The sequence below is a fragment of the Lampris incognitus genome, chromosome 2 (assembly GCF_029633865.1).
Source record: "Lampris incognitus isolate fLamInc1 chromosome 2, fLamInc1.hap2, whole genome shotgun sequence".
In the NCBI taxonomy this organism is placed as follows: domain Eukaryota; kingdom Metazoa; phylum Chordata; class Actinopteri; order Lampriformes; family Lampridae; genus Lampris; species Lampris incognitus.
This window is the reverse complement of record NC_079212.1, coordinates 138,109,629-138,129,181: the sequence shown is the minus strand read 5'-3', so window position 1 is coordinate 138,129,181 and position 19,553 is coordinate 138,109,629. Positions and strand designations below refer to the sequence as shown.

Below are 19,553 nucleotides of genomic sequence, written 5' to 3'. Positions count from 1 at the left end.
ATTTTTGTTATAACCTGGAGCAGTTTTGTTTGGGTTTTTATTTAATTTTTTTCCCAGCCTGGGTCTTATTTCTTAGTTTTAGCCGTTGTGCGTTGTGCATCGTGCCGTTTATCATTTTACTCATCAGCTTCATTTGAGAGTTTGGACATGTCAGCCCCACTAATGAAAACCACTTTATTTGACATTCTGTTCTTACAACGAATTATATTTTTACAATGAATTTGTCTTCTGCATGTAACCCATCCTATTGTATAGGAGCAGTGGGCAGCTGCAGCACCCGAGGACCAACTCCAGTTCTTCTTTCCATCGCCTTGCTCAGGGGCACAGACAGGAGTGTTAACCCTAACATGCTTGCCTTTTTGATGGTGGGAGGAAAGCAGAAAACCCGGGGGAAACCCACGCAGACACGGGGGGAACATGCAAACTCCACACAGGAAGGACCTGGGACGGCCTGGGGTTCGAACCCAGGACCTTCTTGCTGTGAGGCAACAGTGCTAACCACTTGGACCACCATGCCGCCTTAGCTTTACAACAGCGTCTTATCGAGCAAACCAACAGGAGCATCACATGTTTCAGTAAGTCCAAATGAACCTGCTTATCTAAACAACATGTTTGGAAGCATATTAAAAATTGTAACTTGAAATGTCCAATGTTATCAATGGTCAATCGCATTTCTGAGCTACTTCCTGGTTTAATTTGCAGGAATAACAAGCCTATTTATCAGACATCATGCACACAAGCAGTTTGGTTTATAGTGAATTTGGCTCCCTTTTATATAAGCTATTAGGTAAAATCCAAATCCAAGTAAACCTACTGCAAGGGCTGAATATCTATCTGACAATTATGAGCATAATTAGGTTAAATTGGACGGGAGGAAACAGGTTGACACTCGTATTTGTGGCTCCAACAAGCACCATTGTAGAGCTGTGTCTAGCGGTGCTGCCATGTCCAAAGTCTCCACAATGAAGTCGCTGAGTAAAATGAAATCATAACCGCTGAATAACTAGGGGAGTGTACTCAGTAGAGCACAGATCAAGATTCAATGAATTTATTGCCATATCATCTTTACAGCTGATTTGGAATTTTTTTCTGTGTGCTCAGCAGTAACAACGGTAACCACATATTACATTAATTCAGTTAATGCAACCATATATGTCCCGTGCCCTTAAAGTGATAAATTAAAGTGCATGTGCTTAGAGAGACTATACTTTTATAACCAGTGAAGCATTTAGGATGCGGCGGATTGCTTGCAGGGTAAGTGCTATTGTGAAGCAAGATGTTCTGGTGTTGATACTGCAGCGTCTTTTACCCGAAGGGGGATTATTGAATAGGGGGTTGGCCGGGTGTGAGGAGTCCTTTAAAATTTTAAAACCTTTCTGCTGAATGCGAATATGGTATAACGCAGAAATGGTGGGGAGTTCACAGCCAATCATTTTGGAAGCTGTGCGCATGACTCTGTCCAACAGTTTTTTTTCTCGTGGGCTGTAGAATTGCCATACCATACAGTTATTGAGAAAGTGGGCACACTTTCTATTACATCTCTGTAGAACTGTAACATTGCAACATTTGACACTCTAATTTCCTAAGTTGCCTTGGAAAGAATAATCTTTGGTGAGTTGTCTTCCGATTTCAGGGAGGAGGAGATTGTAGTCCCAAGGAATTTGAAATGATCCACTCTCTCTTCCGCCTGGTTGTTAATGGCCAGTTATGGAAGTCAAGCACAAGTTCTTTAGTTTTGTTGATGTTCAGTTCCAGATTGTTATTTCGACACCAATCGAAAAGAGACCTCCTTTCTATAAGCTGTCTCATCATTACAGGAAACCAGCCCCACCAGTGTCATATCATCAGCAAACTTAGTCATTTTTCAGTGTCAGAGTGTGAAATACAGTCATTGGTATAATGAGTAGAGCAGAGGTAACAGGGCACACCCCTGAGGGGCACCTGTGCTAATGGTCAATGAGTTTGAAAATTTATTGTTGAATTTGACAACCTGTGTTCTGCCGAGTAAGAAGTCTAAGACCCAGAGACATAGAGACTGATGGAAACCTATAGCTGCAAAGGTTTGTTGTGGGTATTATATTATCAAAAGCTGAACTATAGTAAATGAACGGTACCCGAGCATAGGTTGCAGGCGCCTCTAGATGCTGCAAGATGGAGTGGAGATGGAGAGATACAGCATCATCCACTGACCTAAATTTGCCCTGTACACAAACTGATTGGGATGTAGCACAGCACTGGACAGATGTTTACATACTATACGCTCAAACACTTTCATTACAACAGATGTTAAGGCAATGTGCCTGTAGTCCTTTAAACAGCTAGGCACAGGAATTATTACTGCAGATTTAAAGCATGCTGGTACTTTACACTGGTTGATAGACCAATTAAAAATACAAGTCAGAACATAAGAAAGTTCAGCAGCACATCATTTTAAAGTGGCTGAGCACACAAGATCAAGGCCTGCAGCTTTCCTGCTGTTCTGATTGCACAACAGACACCTGACCTCATCCGACCCAATCACAAAAGGTGGACTCAGGGAGGCTTCCACTGTAGGCAGACTCCATTGGCAGGTTGAGGGTTGTTTTTTTTTACATCCCCAACAGGCGTAGCGCCCCTTCTCCGGTGCTCCGACTTGGTAACAAACCACCCTTTTTCGCCTACCAGGAGAAAGGAAAATATGAAGGCACTGCCTGCATAGCTCCCCTTTTCCAGTGCTCGGACTTAGGCAAAGAACCAGCTGAGGAGTTAGCACTCAATTGTGGTAGAAAACAGGTTTTTCAAAGGTTTTGACTCAACGCAACCACACGAGGTGCTTGATCATACAGACATAACTGTGCACAAAAATTATTAGGCAGACAAGCCCAGTAGTACGCGAGATTAGCAGCGGACAGATATATACATATACACACAGACAGAAAAACCACTTTTTTTCCTGCCATTAAAAGACTTTTGCGCAGCATCTAAGTGGATTGAATGGGAAATAAGGGGAAAAAAAAGTTTTCAATATGCAGCGCTCAAGCGAAAAACTCTACCTAATAAAAATCTTTTGTCTGTCAGTCTGTGGATGTGCAGCCTCCAAGGCGGACCCTCACAAATGCGACTAATATGAACTTGCACTTTCCAAAAAGAAAAGATTTGCCATGCGACCATTTTGGTCCAACACCTGTCTTTATTTTCATAATATTGTAGCAACCAGGGGAGTCAGTCACTCTGACTGTCAGCGGCTCCGCGCTGGGGGAGCGCAGGGGCTCATGGAACTGTTAACGTTTGAGTTGAGTGTGTAATATTATTGTGTGTTTAGGTGTTCCATTCATTTTGGGATGTGTTGTTGTTTGGGGGTTTCACTCGAACTGGGTAGAGGACTATAACTGACTGACTGACCTTAGGATAGTGACTTAGACTGGTGTCGCCAGTTGTGACCTTGTGGGGGGCGGGGTTGTTGTGTGTTGACAGTTCTGGTCTGTTCTGGCTGGTGTTTAAATAAAAGAGCACCCCCGCGGGTGTGCGGTGTATGGGGCATGGCAGTTGTGATTAAAAAGAGATCTCTGCCTCTCGACTCGTTCTTCCATGCCGGGTCACCACATTGATGTCAGAAGTGGGATTGAGCTGAAGAATGGAGGAGGAGATCCAGAGCCTGGGGTGGGCCATGGAGCAGACCCATTGGCACTTGGAAAACTTGGCATGGCAAAAGACAGAGCCCACCAGAGATGGAAGTTTTCCAGTCCATCCTGATGGCTCCAGTACACCGTGGCTCCAACGCCCCCTCGAGGCCAGGAGGACCAGCACTGGGGAGTGCATGCTGCCCGTTGCTACCAATCGCCCCCTAGAGGCCAAGAGGGCCAGTACAGGGGAACGCCTGCTGCCCACCACTACTGACCGCCCCCTAGCGTCTGGGAGGGATGCTACGTGTAGAACACCAGCCAAGTTGCCCAAGTACAATGAGATGACACAGCTAGAGCTGTAACTCTCGCAAGTCCAATTAGTGGCATAGCACAATGGATGGAGCAACGAGGAGGCTGCTATCCACCTGGCTCTGGTGTTGGAGGGAAAGGCTTTGCAGGTGCTCCTCGACCTAACCCCAGCTGAGCAGCGGGACCTCCACGCCCTGACCATGGCCCTGGAGAGGCGATTCGGGCAATGACTCTTCACTGAATAGAGCAGGTAGCAGCTAGCCAGCTGCAGCCACCAAGAAGGAGAGAGCCTGGGTACTTTTGCCACAGATGTGCAGCTACATGCCCAACATAGTTAACCGCAGTTCAACGCATCAACTCAAGAGGAGCTAGCCCTCCACGCTTTTATGCGCAGGCTTACACCAGAGTGGTTGCACCAGCATGTTCGCCTCACCATGCCCCAGTCCCTCAGCAAAGCTCTCTGTGAAGCTGAATAGGCTGAAGCGGTACTGTCCATGCGGCTTCCACAGCAGAAAGCCCCTGCTCTCTGATCGTACGTCAGGTTGGCTAACGAAGAGGAAGGAGTAGAAGAGCTCTACCAAGTTCAGCTTCCACCACAGCAGTCTTGGCAATGGCCTCCAACATCCAGGCAACTGTCCACCCTGGCCGACTGACCGCTGTTATCGGTGTGACGAGTCTGATCACATAGCCCGCGACTGCTCTGCACCAGTGCCGAAAGCTAGAGTCACCCAGCCGGCAGGGAAACAATGGTGGAGTGGCCTAGTGAGGGGACCGCCACTCCAGTCTCAAGCACCCCTTCAAGGCTGACCCATGCTGGTTGGCCACCTAGGTCACACCAAGGGACTGTATTTGGACTGCCTACTTGACAGTCAATCCTACCAGGCCCATTTCCCTGGTGCGACCAGGCGTCCTCCTAGGCACCACCGGCCCCCTCTCAGTGGCATGGTCACCAACCAACACCCAGCTGATGACGGTAACAGGGGAGAAGGAAGAGGTCACTGTGAGACCAGGCTGGAGACCAGCAGCTGAGACACGAGGTCTGGCTCGCCAACATCCGGGACCTGTGCATCATCAGCCTGGACCTGCTGACCTGCTGGGAAGCCCGTGTTAACGTGACTAGTCTGTGTCCAGTCCCTCTTTGAAAGCGTGTCTTCAAGAACACACACACACGCGTGAGCGCGATAGGTTAACTTCTCTGCTTATAGATACAACCGTAGCCATAATGAGGATTCAGGGAGCTGCATGATGGCGTGTTGTCAAAATGCAGTGTATGAATGTGTGTGTGAATGGGTGAATGTGAGGCATACATTTTAAAGCGTTTTGAGTGGTCGGTAGACAAGAAAAGTCCTACAGAAACCCAGTCCATTTACCATCGCTCAGGAATTTAAACATAACCTCTGAAATTTAGGGATTTCTGGCATGTAGTTTTACAGCTCTGGGTGCATAGTCATGAAGGTGAGGAGAGAACCCACTTTTGACTTTGCGGAGACACAAACATGCCTGTGTTGTCATTCAGGGAATTCCTGATCAGAATCACAAGAATGTGGTGAGGCATGACCCCCAATCCCCCCCCCCCAAAGCAATGGTGTAGACGTTCAGAGGATGTCTCCCATTATGAAGAAATTACCCTGAATGCTGGAGTGCCAAAACGCCACCATAAGGGGTAATTTGCCTTGAGCTTAAACAGACCTCAACTACCATAACTAAACTCTTAACAATATGCATTCTCATCTGGTATGGAGTTTTCAGGCCTTAGTCATTTCCTCTCTCACACACGCCCTTTTCAAACAGTGAAAGTTTGAACACAAAACATTGTCATATTATATCAGTAATCCCATATGTAATATGCACTGTCTGTTACAACCTCTACTAAGCCAGTTTATTATTAAGCCTATTTTGTTACGGCGCCATTTCAAATGCTACTCTGGCCATGTCAGGTTGGGAAGCTAAATCCTTCCCGAGATCAGTTTTGTGAATTGTAAAATTGTACAACCAAAGCATGTGATGATGTTTGACTGAAATCAAAAACATGCAAAGCAGTGCCGCCAAAATGCAAATGAAATTCAGTGGTGGGCTTGTTTTCTTCAGCCTCGAATGTCTCATCTATGTAGGGCGTGCACCTCTATACATGATTCAGCTTTAGAGCCACTCACTCTTTCTCTTATCGTCCTATTTAAAATGCACTCTTATCTGCTCCTCAGACACACTCGTGCCAGCGCAATCTAATCAACACACACAGGTACGTTCAAACCCGTTATTCAGGACCTATTGCAAAAGCCGAGCAGGCACCAATCCTACAAAAGAAGCACTCCAAGATCTAGAATTCTGTCTCTCTAAAAAGGAGGGCTACAGATTGAAGAGGTTGGACAATTTGCCCCCCCCACCCCCACCCCACCGTTTAGAGTTGATCCATTACAATCCAGCGAAGAATTAATTTCTAATATCACCAGCCAATGCGGAGGCTCCTGCTCAGACACAGGCATCGAGACCAGATATCAACAGCCTGACTCCTGCTCATTCTCCTCATTAATCGAAGTCCATCCCTTGCTCGGCCTCGTTTAGATTGTAAATTCAGGGCCGAAACTGAATCTAACTGGACTAAGCCCTCACCGACAACAGCCCAATTCATCTCCTACCACATCCACAGAAGTCAGACAATAATCCGTCTTTCAACGGACTTGTGGGGAAATGAGCTCATGCAGCAAGCATGAGAGCATCTACAGCCAGCACTATTATGTTGAAGTAATTATTTTACAGAGTAGGTTTATCAAAGTATTTTCTGTGACTAATTCTTATGCATGTCGGCAGTTTTTCTAATATCAGCGTGTACTGAAGCCACTAAATGTAATCAAGACCCGTTATTGAGATGAAGTTGATCTCGAAACCACCAAGGTCAGCTGCTAGTAATTGAACTGTATTCATTAGGGATATAAGCTGACGAAACCATCTGCCCAATATTCCTGTTTTTAGTCAGTGCTATTCCTTCATCAATCACTTTCTTGATTCATCCTTTCCTTTACGGATTCACTTTGCCCATCTATGTTCATCTCATTTTTCTAAGCTCCTCTTTTGATTTCTCATCAATTAATTTATTCACTTGTTCCACTCGATATTGTAGATATTCTTGGTTGATAAATATTAACCATTATTTTGATAAAACAATGACTTCTGCATTGTGTGTGACTTGATATAAAAGTGTAAAACTGAAGCAATCACTGTCGGACTTGAACTCAAGGCACCTTTACATTTTTATAGTAATCTTTACATGTCCAAGTGAAACTTGATCATTCTAAGGAATCTGGTGCCCTGAATAAGCTAATAATCTTAAATGTTAATTCATGGTGTGTCCGGGTAGCGCAGCAGTTTAATTCCATTGCCTACCAACACGGGGATCGCCAGTTCGAATCCCGGTGTTACCTATGGCTTAGTTGGACATCCCAACAGACACAATTGGCCGTGTCGGCAGGTGGGAAGCCAGATGTGGGTATGTGTCCTGGTCGCTGCACTAGTGCCTCCTCTGGTCGGTCGGGGTGCCTGTTCAGGGGGGAGGGGGAACTGGGGGGAACTGGGATCCTCCCACGTGCTACGTCCCCCTGGTGAAACTCCTCACTGTCAGGTGAAAAGAAGCGGCTGGCGACTCCACATGTATCGGAGGACGCATGTGGTAGTCTGCAGCCCTCCCCGGATTGGCAGAGGGGGTGGAGCAGCGACCGGGATGGCTCAGAAGAGTGGGGTAATTGGCTGGGTACAATTGGGGAGAAAAAGGGGGGGGGAATTTTTAAAAAAAGTTAATTCATAGTCTTTTCGCTAATTAGCAAAAGACAGGGACACGTCTAGTGGACATGCATCCATTGTATACCTATATTCCATTGTATACTGAATAAACACAATATAGAGATGGAGCTACATTATATTTATTCTGTCAAATTAATAGAAATGTAGGCTACAAACTGCGTTTGATCAAGGATTGCTTTTAAGCGTATCCCTCTAGATTCACAGGGCTACTTTCCGAAAAACCCATTAAAGAATTAGGCTTCAAAAGTAATGGAAGATGTGGAGATATACACCCGATACAAATTAACGACAACTTTTTATACAACGCATTAGCAATGTATTAACAATGTATTAACCCTTGTGTTAGCCCTTTCAAAAGAATATTTTTTTCACAATATTTTTTTCAAGGACGGCTTTTCCTAGCACAAGTGGCATCTGATCTCGACTTCAGAGCATAATTCACCCCACATCATATCCTTTTTTTCTAAATGGAATACTCATAAAGAAGCGCTGGTGCATATTTAATAATTTCATATATATTCATTTCTAGCAGGGTCTCCATACGCAATCTTCTGTTCCCGGATCAGCCCCTTCAAACCTGTGCTGTCTTTGAGGGTGAGTTGCTTTGAAGTCCATATGCATCTGTGCTTTTTAAGACCCTCCCAATCAGCTCTGGCAGCTAATGAGTTCCAGGGGGTACTGAGGGTGGGGTGTTTCTGGCTTTGACCCAGGCTGCAGTGCCTGGCTGGGTTTTGAGGGAGTCGAAATCCCCTAGACTGTCTCCAAATAGGTGGTAGGACAAAGTAAGTATCTCTGAGACCTGAGCAGAAACTGCTGTTTTGCACATCTGGAGAGTGGGTTTAGGCTCGGATTGGGTCTGCCCCACTAGGTCTAAGTAGCCTCGATCGAGGAAGAATTCTTGACTGGAATTTATGGACTACGAATGATCGTCGAAGACTCGAGGATTTTCTTAGAAGGCATGCCGAGAACTTCAGGCTAGTGGCGAATTGGTCAAAATTTGTGAAGTAACCCTTGCAAATATTTCTATTTCTATTTACCAAAGACAAAACTTCTGCAATTTGAAATGCTCTAACACATAAATGCAGGGTAAAAGCATAAACACCAATGGAAAATAATTATGCAGTCCCTATGTGGCGTGCTTAAATGGCAAACCTTGAGATCCTAGAACATCAAGGGGAAGATGTTAAAGCGGGTCAACCTCTCAAAGGAGAGGTCCTGGAAGGAATCATTATATCAGTGCGGTGAATATGTTAAACACCACAGTGGTGTTATATTTATATGATATATGCAGATCTTCTACATTATTTAACAACTGTTAAACAGAACTGAAATGATGTAGTTTTTATTGTAAACCCATTGTGTAGCCTTCAAACACAAACTCATTTCAGCTACCCAGATGCTTTGCATTCGATCCTTGAAAAATCCCAGTGTAAACTGGCTAGTGGCCATGGTCAAAGAACTGACAAAAGTAAGTGAATCATCATTTTTCTTACAAAGAGCAATTCTGCTCAAGATTCTACATGTGCTAATGCTAATCTAATGATCCAGCCCATGGAGACAATGGATGAATTGGTAAAACCAACATGGCCATCCCCTGACTGGGATTGTGGACGCAACAGTTCTGCTTATAACAGATAATATAGCATCACGACTTCTGCATTTTGAAAAAGGCCCATGTAAGCTTTCTTCCCTATTACGCTCCACTCAGAGACGGACTGAATAGTGCAAAGTTGTCTTGTTTTCTTGCACTGGGACTTCTGGATAATCCTCAAGAATGTCAGTATCCGCTGGTTCAAATGTGTACGACTGCACCATGCTGATCCTACCTGGTGCTGTCAATGCCAGCAGAGCACTAACCACAATGTTGTTTGTTGTTGGGTGGTTTGTTGTCATTGCCGGTGAGACACCACCATCAATCATTGTGTGATTGGACCACGGCCACAGAGCAGATTAAAGCCTGTTTTAGACAGAAATCAGCAATACACATCTGAACAGATTTTATACTATTACTAGAACATAAACTAATAATAGGATCTCTCTTGCTGCCCAGTTAAATATTGCTGGCTCCAGAAATATTTGCTGTTACTCCTCTCCACAAATCAAGCGATGAATTCCCCTTCAGTCAGGATGTAGTCAGATAGTGAAAAATTTTTTTTAAAGGACTGACCTTGGCAGCTGTAATATTTTCCTGAATGAAATTGATTCGCACACTCTGAAGTAAGGCATCTTTTCAAAGTCAAGGTAAGGACTTGTTGGTGAACTGGCAACAAGACACTGAGCAACTGGCATGAGGATTAGCAGCCTCTTAATCACAACTGCAGCAAATCTCAAAACAGCTTGTAAGGGGGGTTCATGGGTATTAATTTTTTCTGAACAACAAAGACTACATTTTAGATTTTTGTGGTCGACGCGACGCATCCATAAACATCCAAAGAAAGGCCCAATGTTGCAGTATCATCATTTCCCATAAGGCCCGATTTGCTAATTTAACGGGTCATATTTTGTCTGTGTACTGTGTTTTGGCTGTTTTGTATAACTGATGTGTTTTTGCATGCCTTCCTACACTCTAATTTCCCAATTTCCACAAATTAGCTTGACCTCTGAACATCACAGACTCTGACGGGCAGCTTTCAACAGTACCGAGTTCAAACTAACCACTAGGCCTTTAAATATGCTAATTTGGTACAACAGTTGAGCATTGTTATTAGGGAACTTTTTTTTTCCTCTTTGGAAAATGCCTGAAAAAAAAAAGAAGAAGAAGAACAGATGACAAATCCATCCATTCGGTCCTATGAACGGCCCAGAAAACAAAATTATCTATGCTCTCAAGCAAAAGGCACATTACTCAGTATCAGGTGACTGTTTTGTCAAACTTTCCTCTCCGCTTGGTCACAAGATGCCACATGGTCAGTTGCCTGATGGGCTATAACTCAACTTGGCCATATTCATCGGAGCGATCTCTATCTCTCCTCACAAATGGGTGAGGCCGAAAACGAATGGAATTTGTGCCAACAATGTTTACAGGAAGCAAACAGGCTGCCATTCATGCCACTGGGTGGGACCAGCGTGTGTCTGACAATCTAATCAGACTTGTCCCACAGGGTCTTCATTCAGAGCAGAAAACACAATGCGAGGCATAGGGTGATCGTTGTAAAAAAAAAAAAAATCAGGGTTGTGTGGCTAGGGGTGTGAGCGTATCGCATGTTGAAAAGCAAAGACAAACACGCATGTAAACATACAGGTTCATGGGTCCGCGCCGGCCCCCCCGCCTCAAACTTCGGTTGTCCCTCGTACCCGGGCTCGCACGGCACGTCCTAATGAGCTAGGAAACCACAAGGAGTAACAGCTACACAATGCATTATGTTTTCCTCAACACCACATGGTTAATTAAAATGCTGAAAAGGGCCAAACAATCGGAAAGCTGCACTGCAATTTACATTAAATCTACCCCTCTCCTGTTCAAAACATTAAAAAAAAAGAAGAAAAAAAGAAAAGAAATGAGGAATTTGGAGATCTTGGGGCAAAGTCTGCTTTTTCTTAAATGGCAGAATTTATTAGCGGTTTAAGAGGTAGCCCAAAACTCTGCCTTGGTGGAGATTTTCCACCACAGCCAAGCCGGTATTTCTATCTCATTTACTTCCCCTCTCTCCTCAAGAGTGTGAAACTTTTCCCGGGTTTGCTTTAAATCAAAGTATGAACCGCGGCATGGTTTATAACGCCGGGGCCTTGAATACGTCTGTGTGTCGGAAACTCGAATCACATGCAGGTTTTTGTGTAAACGCCGCAGATGGATGACTACATGCTGACTGTGTTCGGTCACACTGTTGAGACACACTACCACGCCTTTGTCCAAGGAACACATTCCATCGGCTCGAGCAGACACCGGCCTACAAAAGGAAAAATCACAGGTCCCAGAACATCGAAGGGGGGGGGGGGGGGTCCAGGTCCAGCAGGTCGACTATAAAGGGAGAGGTCCCGGAAATGGTTGCATCAACCACATGTGACGCCACAGTGTGTTTTACTGTCATAATGAAGGCGTATCTGACATCGCTGTACCAAGAGCCAATGGAAATTATATCGCTTTAATTGAGACTGGAAAAATAATAGACTCATCGATCGCATCACCGACCTCCTGTTCCCTCCCTCTTGGCACTAAGGTGCACCTACAGTAAATGCACTCAACTTGATATACACCGGAGGCTGTGATGGGATTACCGTATAGCGCTCGGCGATGCTTGTCGGTGACGTTGGAATCTATCTGCTTATTGCTGACCGTCTTGGAAGTCGCTCTGGATAAAAGCGTCTGCTGAGCAAATGTCATTACAGCCGTAAAACACAAACGCTTAGACGCTCGGCATACCGGACCCGAATAATGCCAAGGTAAAAAGCAATCAACCAGAGTGGGCCGTCAAAACCATTTCAAAATCAGATCCGTGCATATTCAGCTGCAACTGAGAACAAAAGCGGTCACAACATTTCAGCTGCCGTACGTTCACTTCGACAGAAACCGTTCAGAGATGTTGTGCAATCAATATCATCAATATCATCAGCCATCCTCACTGAGAGAGGAGCCAAATAAAAAAAAATAATCTGCAATTGTTTTGTTTCTTCAACACAAAACAGCGCACACAAATTAACTTTGCTTGCCAAAAGAGATGTGGGCTCCTTGCAGATAAGTGCCGAATCACAGGTTGCCCAAAACTGAAAGGTGTTAGCCCCTTTTTCTCCATAACGGTATCCGGCCAATTACCCTACTCTTCCGAGATGTCCTGGTCACTGCTCCACCCCCTCTGCCAATCCAGGGGGGGCTGCAGACCACCACATGCCTCCTCTGATACATGTGGAGTCGCCAGCCGCTTCTTTTCACCTGACAGTGAGGAGTTTCGCCAGGGGGACGTAGCGCGTGGGCCGATCACGCTATTCCTTCCAGCCCCCCCGCCCCGAACAGGCACCCCGACCGACCAGAGGAGGCGCTAGTGCAGCGACCAGGACACATACCCACATCCGGCTTCCCAGCCGCAGACAAGGCCAATTGCGTCTGTACGGCTTGGTTGGGGATTCGAACTGGCGAGCCCCGTGTTGGTAGGCAACGGAATAGACCGCCACACCATCCGAACACCCCACCCACACAAATTAACTTTGCTTGCCAAAAGAGATGTGGGATCCTTGCAGATAAGTGCCGAATCACAGGTTGCCCAAAACTGAAAGGTGTCGGCACAAATGAAGCAGTGAAGAAAGAGAAGGACTATTATCAATTTGCCTTCACTCAGCAAACCGACCACAACATCTTCTCAAGAAGAGCGAGCAAGGGACAGACAGAAATGTGACTGAGCCAAGTGTTGCGTTGCAGAGCTAGCCAACACAGCTCCAGCGGGATCTTCTTTCAGCTCGTTCCCCGCTTCCCAGGGGTCGCCACAGCGGATCTGATCGTTTCCATCAGTGCCCTGTGAGGGCACAGCAGCGACAGCGGTCTTGTCAATCCGCATAATGATTTGGCAAAATTTCAGGTTGGTTGCCCTTCCTGACACAGCCACTAACCCTAGGGACAGCTATAGCAATACACACCCGGGCTCAAGTCCACAATTTTGTACTCGTCATTTGAACGTCAGTACGCACACAGAAGTACGCATCTACAAACTGAACATGCAAAATCAACTATGTGTATAACAAGTTATATCACAATACAATGCATAAATTACTATGTTAAAGGTAAAGAAAAGTACGACACTTAGAGAGAGACGGGCAGAAAGGCAGACAAACGGTAGGGACATACTAAGGGTCGTAACCAGAGGGTGAGACGAGGAGGCACACAATCTGTGTATAAGGAAGTGAAAGACGAAAGACAAAAATCAGCATATTGAGGAGAGAAACTGCAGGATGAGGAAGCCATTCACTCTGCGCTTCCTCTTCACCCCTCCCTCCCCCTCCTCCTCCTCCTCCTCCTCTTGCTCTCTCGGTGACCATATTTTACAACAAGGCTGTGGCCGGTTTTTATGATAACACTGTTCCGAAAACCACAAATTCTGAAGTTAAACTGCTCATCAAGGAAACTAAGCTTGGGTCGGTTTTCCCAATCACAGACACCCTATAGAGGAAAACAACAAGGCGTCTTTAAGCAACAAAAAAAAAAAAAAAAAAAGACTTATTTTTCCAAGTCTTTTGCTAAATGCTACCCAAGAGAGTCATTCTACATGACTAATCTCTCCGCAAATTAGCTAGACGCGGGCCGGGGCAACTATCTTTTCTAATAGTTGGCCTGTCTGTTGGCACTTTAGTTCATTTCTTTTGATGACATTTTGTCAGAATTGATATTTCATTGATGAAATTGTGAAATAGCCCGAAATGGCAGAGACAACACTAGTAATATCTGAATCTACCGTGTCACTACATGATGACGTTGCAGCTTTCCATCCGTCAAAACTGAATGAAAAGACGTTTGGGATTAACGTAATGACCTTGAGAGTGTCTGCCAACCCTCTCTCGAACACACACACACACACACACATCCATTATCCACGTTTTTTATTTGTTCGGGGTGGGGGTGGGGGGCGTCTCTTCATTTTCAACAGCAGGTAACCTCAGAGGACGATGCAGAGGAAACGCCCGGCTCTGGCGTTCAGTCCTTGGCTTGTGAAGTCATAAATGTGACTCAGCAAGCTTCCAGAAGATAAATAAGAACAAGGGGGGGGGGGAAATTAAATTTGTCTGGGCACACACACACACACACACACACACACACACACCTTAAAATCTGTCTGTATACACCAGTGGCCACTTTATTAGGTACAACTAATCTCAGACTGGGTAGGTCCCATGTTTTCCAGAACAGCCGGATTTCTTCGCGGCATGGATTCAGCGGGGTGCTGGAAATACTCCTCAGGGATTTTGGTCCATGTTGACTCGACGGCGTCACGCAGAGCCAACAGATTTGCCAGCCGCACTTTCATGTTGCCGAACCTCCCAAATCCGTATCATGCAAACAGTGCTCACACGGATTGATAGCCGGGGCCTGTGCAGGCCACTGGAGCATGCTGAAGTCACCACTGTGCCGGTGGATCCAGCTTGAGATGATGTGTGCTTTGTGGCATGACGCATTATCCTGCTGGGAGCAGGCACTGGAAAATGGGCAGACGAGCCATTTAAGAGATGCACATGGTCAGCGACAATGCTCAGATACACTGCGGCATTCAAATTCTGCTCAGCTGGTATTAAGGGGCCTAATCCCACCCCATTTCACCTCACCGGCCAGTATGTCCTGTGGGCACAAGGCAGGATGGATTTATGGATGCATGCCAAACTCTTAACATTACCATCCATCTCCATGTCGCAGCAGAAATCAAGATTCATCAGACCAGGCGACATGTTTCCAGTCAACAACTGTCCAGTTTTTGTCATCCCCGTGCCTGCTGTAGCCTCGTCTTCCTGTTCTCCGCTTCAAGCTTCAAAGCGTTGCACATTCAGGGAACGTCCTTCTGCACGGAGCAGTTTTAAAGAGTGATTATGAGAGCATGTGTGGCCTTCCTGTCAGTTTGCCAGGCTCTGACTTCCTATCAACAGGGCGTTTTCGCCGGCAAAACTTCCACTCACTGGATGTTTTCCTTTTCTTTTCTTTTTTTCCGAACCACTCTCTGGAAGCTACAGAGACAACTGCAGTGTGTGACAATCTCAGCAGTGAGATGCTGGGAGCCCCACGTCTGAACCCCAGCGATCGCTCCAGGGTCAAAGCCACTTAGATCACGCCATCTTCTCCATTCTGGGGGTTGTAATGGTTGAACAACTGGACCCCCCCCCCTTTTTTTTTCTCCCCAAATGTACACCAGCCAATTAGCCCACCCTTCCAAGCCGTCCTGGTCACTGCTCCACCCCCTCTGCTGATCCCGGGAGGGCTGCAGACTAACACATGCCTCCTCCGATATATGTGGAGTCACCAGCCACTTTTTTTCATCTGACAGTGAGGGGTTTCACCAGGGGGAACTGAGTGCATGGGAGGATCACGCTATTCTCCCCAGCCCCCCCCCCCCCAAACAGGCGCCCTGACCAACCAGAGAAGGCGCAAGTGCAGTGACCAGGACACATACCCACATCTGGCTTCCCACCCACCGACACGGCTAATTGTGTCTGTAGGGACGCCCGACCCAGCCGGAGGTAACACGGGGATTCGAACCGGTGATCCCTGTGTTGGTAGGCTACGGAATAGACTGCTACGCTACCCGGGGGCCCCGACAACTGGACTTCTTGATCATGTCCGCATGCTAGTTTATTCACACACACACACGCTAAATGTAGATCTGGGTGAGTGTAAACCCATCTGTGAGCCGACAACTGACATTACATCTACAAACCCCTGTGTGCTAAATACAGAAACAGTCACAGCAAATCGTCAGCTTGCTACTGTTCATCACATACACGGTAACAATCAACACCTCGCTGGGAGACCGCGTACTGCGAGAACTTCTTCAGGATTAGCTCCAGCAACCTGCACTTAAGATGTCACCACTGCAGATTAGCGGAAGGGGGGGGGGGATCTCTCTTTTCAGTCCATCAAAATCATGGCACTATCAAATAATATCACTACACCTTCTCCTCTTTCTTATTCATCTGCCTCCAGCACAAACCAAACAAAGAGCATCCGCTCTCCTCTATGGGCTTGTTAGGATGCAAACCCACCAAGGCATGTAGGCTTATCACACCGCTAGTGTTTGTCACGCCTGATGCACTTCACTTAATCCTGTGTTTTGAAAGAGGGGAGGGCAAGTGCAAAGTCCATATTTGAGTTGGCTGAGGTGTAGATTCGTTGGCATGTCAAATGAAAATATTCACCTTTTTTTTTTCAAATCATTCTGTTACTTATTCCTCTTTATATCTGAAAGAAAATGAAAGTCAGAACCTTGGTAAACTGTAGACTATTGAAATGTCAGATGTTACCAGCGTTGAACCGGTGACACCAACTGAGTGAAAATTATGAACCACAAATGTGGATCTGAAACCACCACCTGGAAGGACCGTAGATAGACACGCCGAATGTTAAAATCTCACGAGTACAAGCCACAAATCTTTTGGCCAGTTTAGCACATCCCCATTAACTATACATCATAATGACCATAATAATAAGGTAGCCTGGCCTGCTGGCTGGGGGGGGGAGCATCAATCACATATCTACCTTGACCCCTGCAACCTTGAATTACTTAATCCACAAATATATGCTGACACAAACTCTTGAATCACCATTTGGACAGCCAGAGCCTGTCTTTCCATAGTCTACATCCTACATTCATGATAATTATAGCACTGAACAACTTTACTTTCGGAAATTTCCTGGTGGGCTACACCCACTAGTTATTAACAATGTGTTGCTCCTTATCGTGCTAATGTTAATTTCCACAGTCCTGGACTCAGCATCTTTGCAAATGAGTTTATTAACATGATGATAGCAAAGCACTCTGCTGTAGTCTAGAATACAGCGGGATAAAGGATCCCGTTGGGCAAAATGGGTATAAAAACTGGGGGGGAAAAGAGAAAAAATTTGGCTTTCTCACACAACCCTAGGCCTGGCAATAAATAATCAATGGAAATTGTATATTTTATTTATCTATTCTATACATATTTATACGTGTGTGTGTGTGTGTGTGCGTGTGCATGTATATGGTATATGTGGAGATGGACAGACGGACAGATAAGACCTAATGTGCCATTAGAGCTCAGCCTAATTCTATTAGGACGGAATTCCGAGCCGGTACTGCGCTCCAAAGTTTTGTTGTCCAAATTAATGTTAACGAGAATCCGTGACCTACATTTTTTTTTTTTTAATCACAAAACGAGTACTGAAATAGCTTGGGGAGTAATATCTGAAAACTAGTTCTGGCTTGATATTATACTTCACATTACCAAGCGGTTGAATTCTTTTGGGACGTGCACGCAGACCGCCGCATCACGCACAGAGGTCGCGTAAAAGCGCGTGTGACTACGGCGGCTGATGTTTCCCCGTGATGCCCGTCTGCGCGGTGCACCTCCGGAGAGGCCTTGAAGTTGCGGGGAGGGGGGGGGGGCTTCGCTTCCTGACCTACAACCAGCGAGAGTGAGCGCTCGCAAACAGCAGGTCGGCGCATGTGGTCAATGCGAAACGACTAATGCGAATATCGACCTCAGTCGAAGGGGGGACCGGGCTGTGTTTTCCACAAACTGCACCGGGAGAGCTGCTCCATGACGCCCATAGGGGAAGAGAGGAGGGGCGGGGGGGGGGCGGGAGCTGTATAGGCTATCCTCATTTGGAGGTCACGAATTTGTCGTCAGGAGACTGCATGCGGGAACTCCCTCTACTTCCAAACTCCATACGGACACAGGACACACCCAGATAAGGAAGAGAGAAAGACACACACACACACACATATATATATGTATAGTACGCCCATCTGTAAAATGACGTAGGAAGGATAGGTTTTCTCAACTGAGCGCTTGGCGGAGAGGGGGGGGGGATGACGGGGGTCCCCTTTTTAGCAGGGTTACATACTTTCCATTAGGATTTTCCCCATCAGCCGCGTCAACGTCTCGCCGCAGCGTAACGAGTGTCCCCCAAAGCACGAAAATAAAAACGATGACAGCAATAATAAAGGAAGATTACACGGCATATTTGTTTTTTTTAACGTACCGCATCGAGCACGGAACCCGCGCTCGCGCGAGCCGGACGGGGCTCAGACGCCCCGCGCGCGCCGCATTGACACCGGGACCTCCGGATTTTTTTGGGCAGGAAACGTCCTGACCGAGCGAGCGCGCGGCGAGACCAGTCGCCGCTGGACTGCGATGAGGGCACTTAAGTAAACAACCGGCAACACGTCCGCAGGCGGCCGGAATGCTGCGTTGCAGCAAAAGGCGATCCCCCCCCTCTCGACCACCGGCGAGGGGGGGGGGCAAAAAATCGACCCATGACACACGTACGATTGCGCCGCGAGAGGCGCCGCCAGCAACGTATCCTCGACACGAACACGAAAAAAGGGCTGTGTTTCCCGGCGAGGCGCGGGCTACGGCAGCCTATAGGTCGTCTGGGCTCTGCGTTAACGCCGCGGCGCTACGACCTCGCACCTGTGGAAAATAAGCTGCCCGTAGTTAGGCTACCTAACCGGGTTATAACTAAAAGAAAGGGGGAGAGAAGAAGAAGAGAAAGAGAAAAACAAGAGTGGCTCCTCTTACCCAGATGCTATGCAACGCACACCGCCGGGGACATGATAGGTCGTCAGTGGCACGGCCGAGAGGAGGCAGGCTCTTGAAAATAATAACGTTTAAAATCCACTTTCTCGTCTCTCTCCGAGCAGAGAGAGAGAGAGAGACGGGGCGGGGAGGGGGTCTCCTCTTCTTCCGCTTCTGTCGCAATTAAATGGCAGTAAAAACTGTTACATCAGCGAAGCGCATTCAAGCAATCGGCAAAAACTCGCCCTTCGCGAAAAAAAAAGTGCAGGGTGCCTGGGTTGGTTGAAGGAGACAACTCTTCTTCTTCTTCTTCTTCTTCTTCTTCTCTTGTTTTTCTGCAGACGACTTTGTTGCTGTTGAGTGTGGAGGAGACGTGAAAGCAGGGTTCTGGGACTTCAAGGGCTTTGTTGATTTCCCATCCGGGCTCCCAGCTTGACAACTGTGCTGGGTGAGGTGGCCAGGCGAGGTGAGTCAGTACAGAGTGTTGTTATTTCTCTCTCTCTCTCTCTCTCTCTCTCTCTCTCTCTCTCTCTCTCTCTCTCCCCCTCTCTCTCTCCCTCTCCCCCCCACACCTCCTCTTTATTTCTTAGTGGCCGTTGCAACCTCGTATTTTCACCTCCATTCAAATTTCCGACAATAACGTCAACTCTGTCGTGTCGTGCAGAG

General features: G+C 46.6%; 1 protein-coding gene across 1 annotated transcript in view; it reads right to left on the bottom strand.

The window, feature by feature from the left end:
- atp2b4 (ATPase plasma membrane Ca2+ transporting 4) overlaps nt 1-19,348 on the bottom strand; it is a 130,454-nt gene extending 111,106 nt beyond the window's left edge. Inside the window, exon 1 of the mRNA XM_056275335.1 lies at nt 18,891-19,348. The gene's annotated coding sequence lies outside the window, so the exon portion shown is untranslated. The remainder of the gene's footprint in view (nt 1-18,890) is intronic.
- Nucleotides 19,349-19,553: the final 205 nt, after the last annotated feature.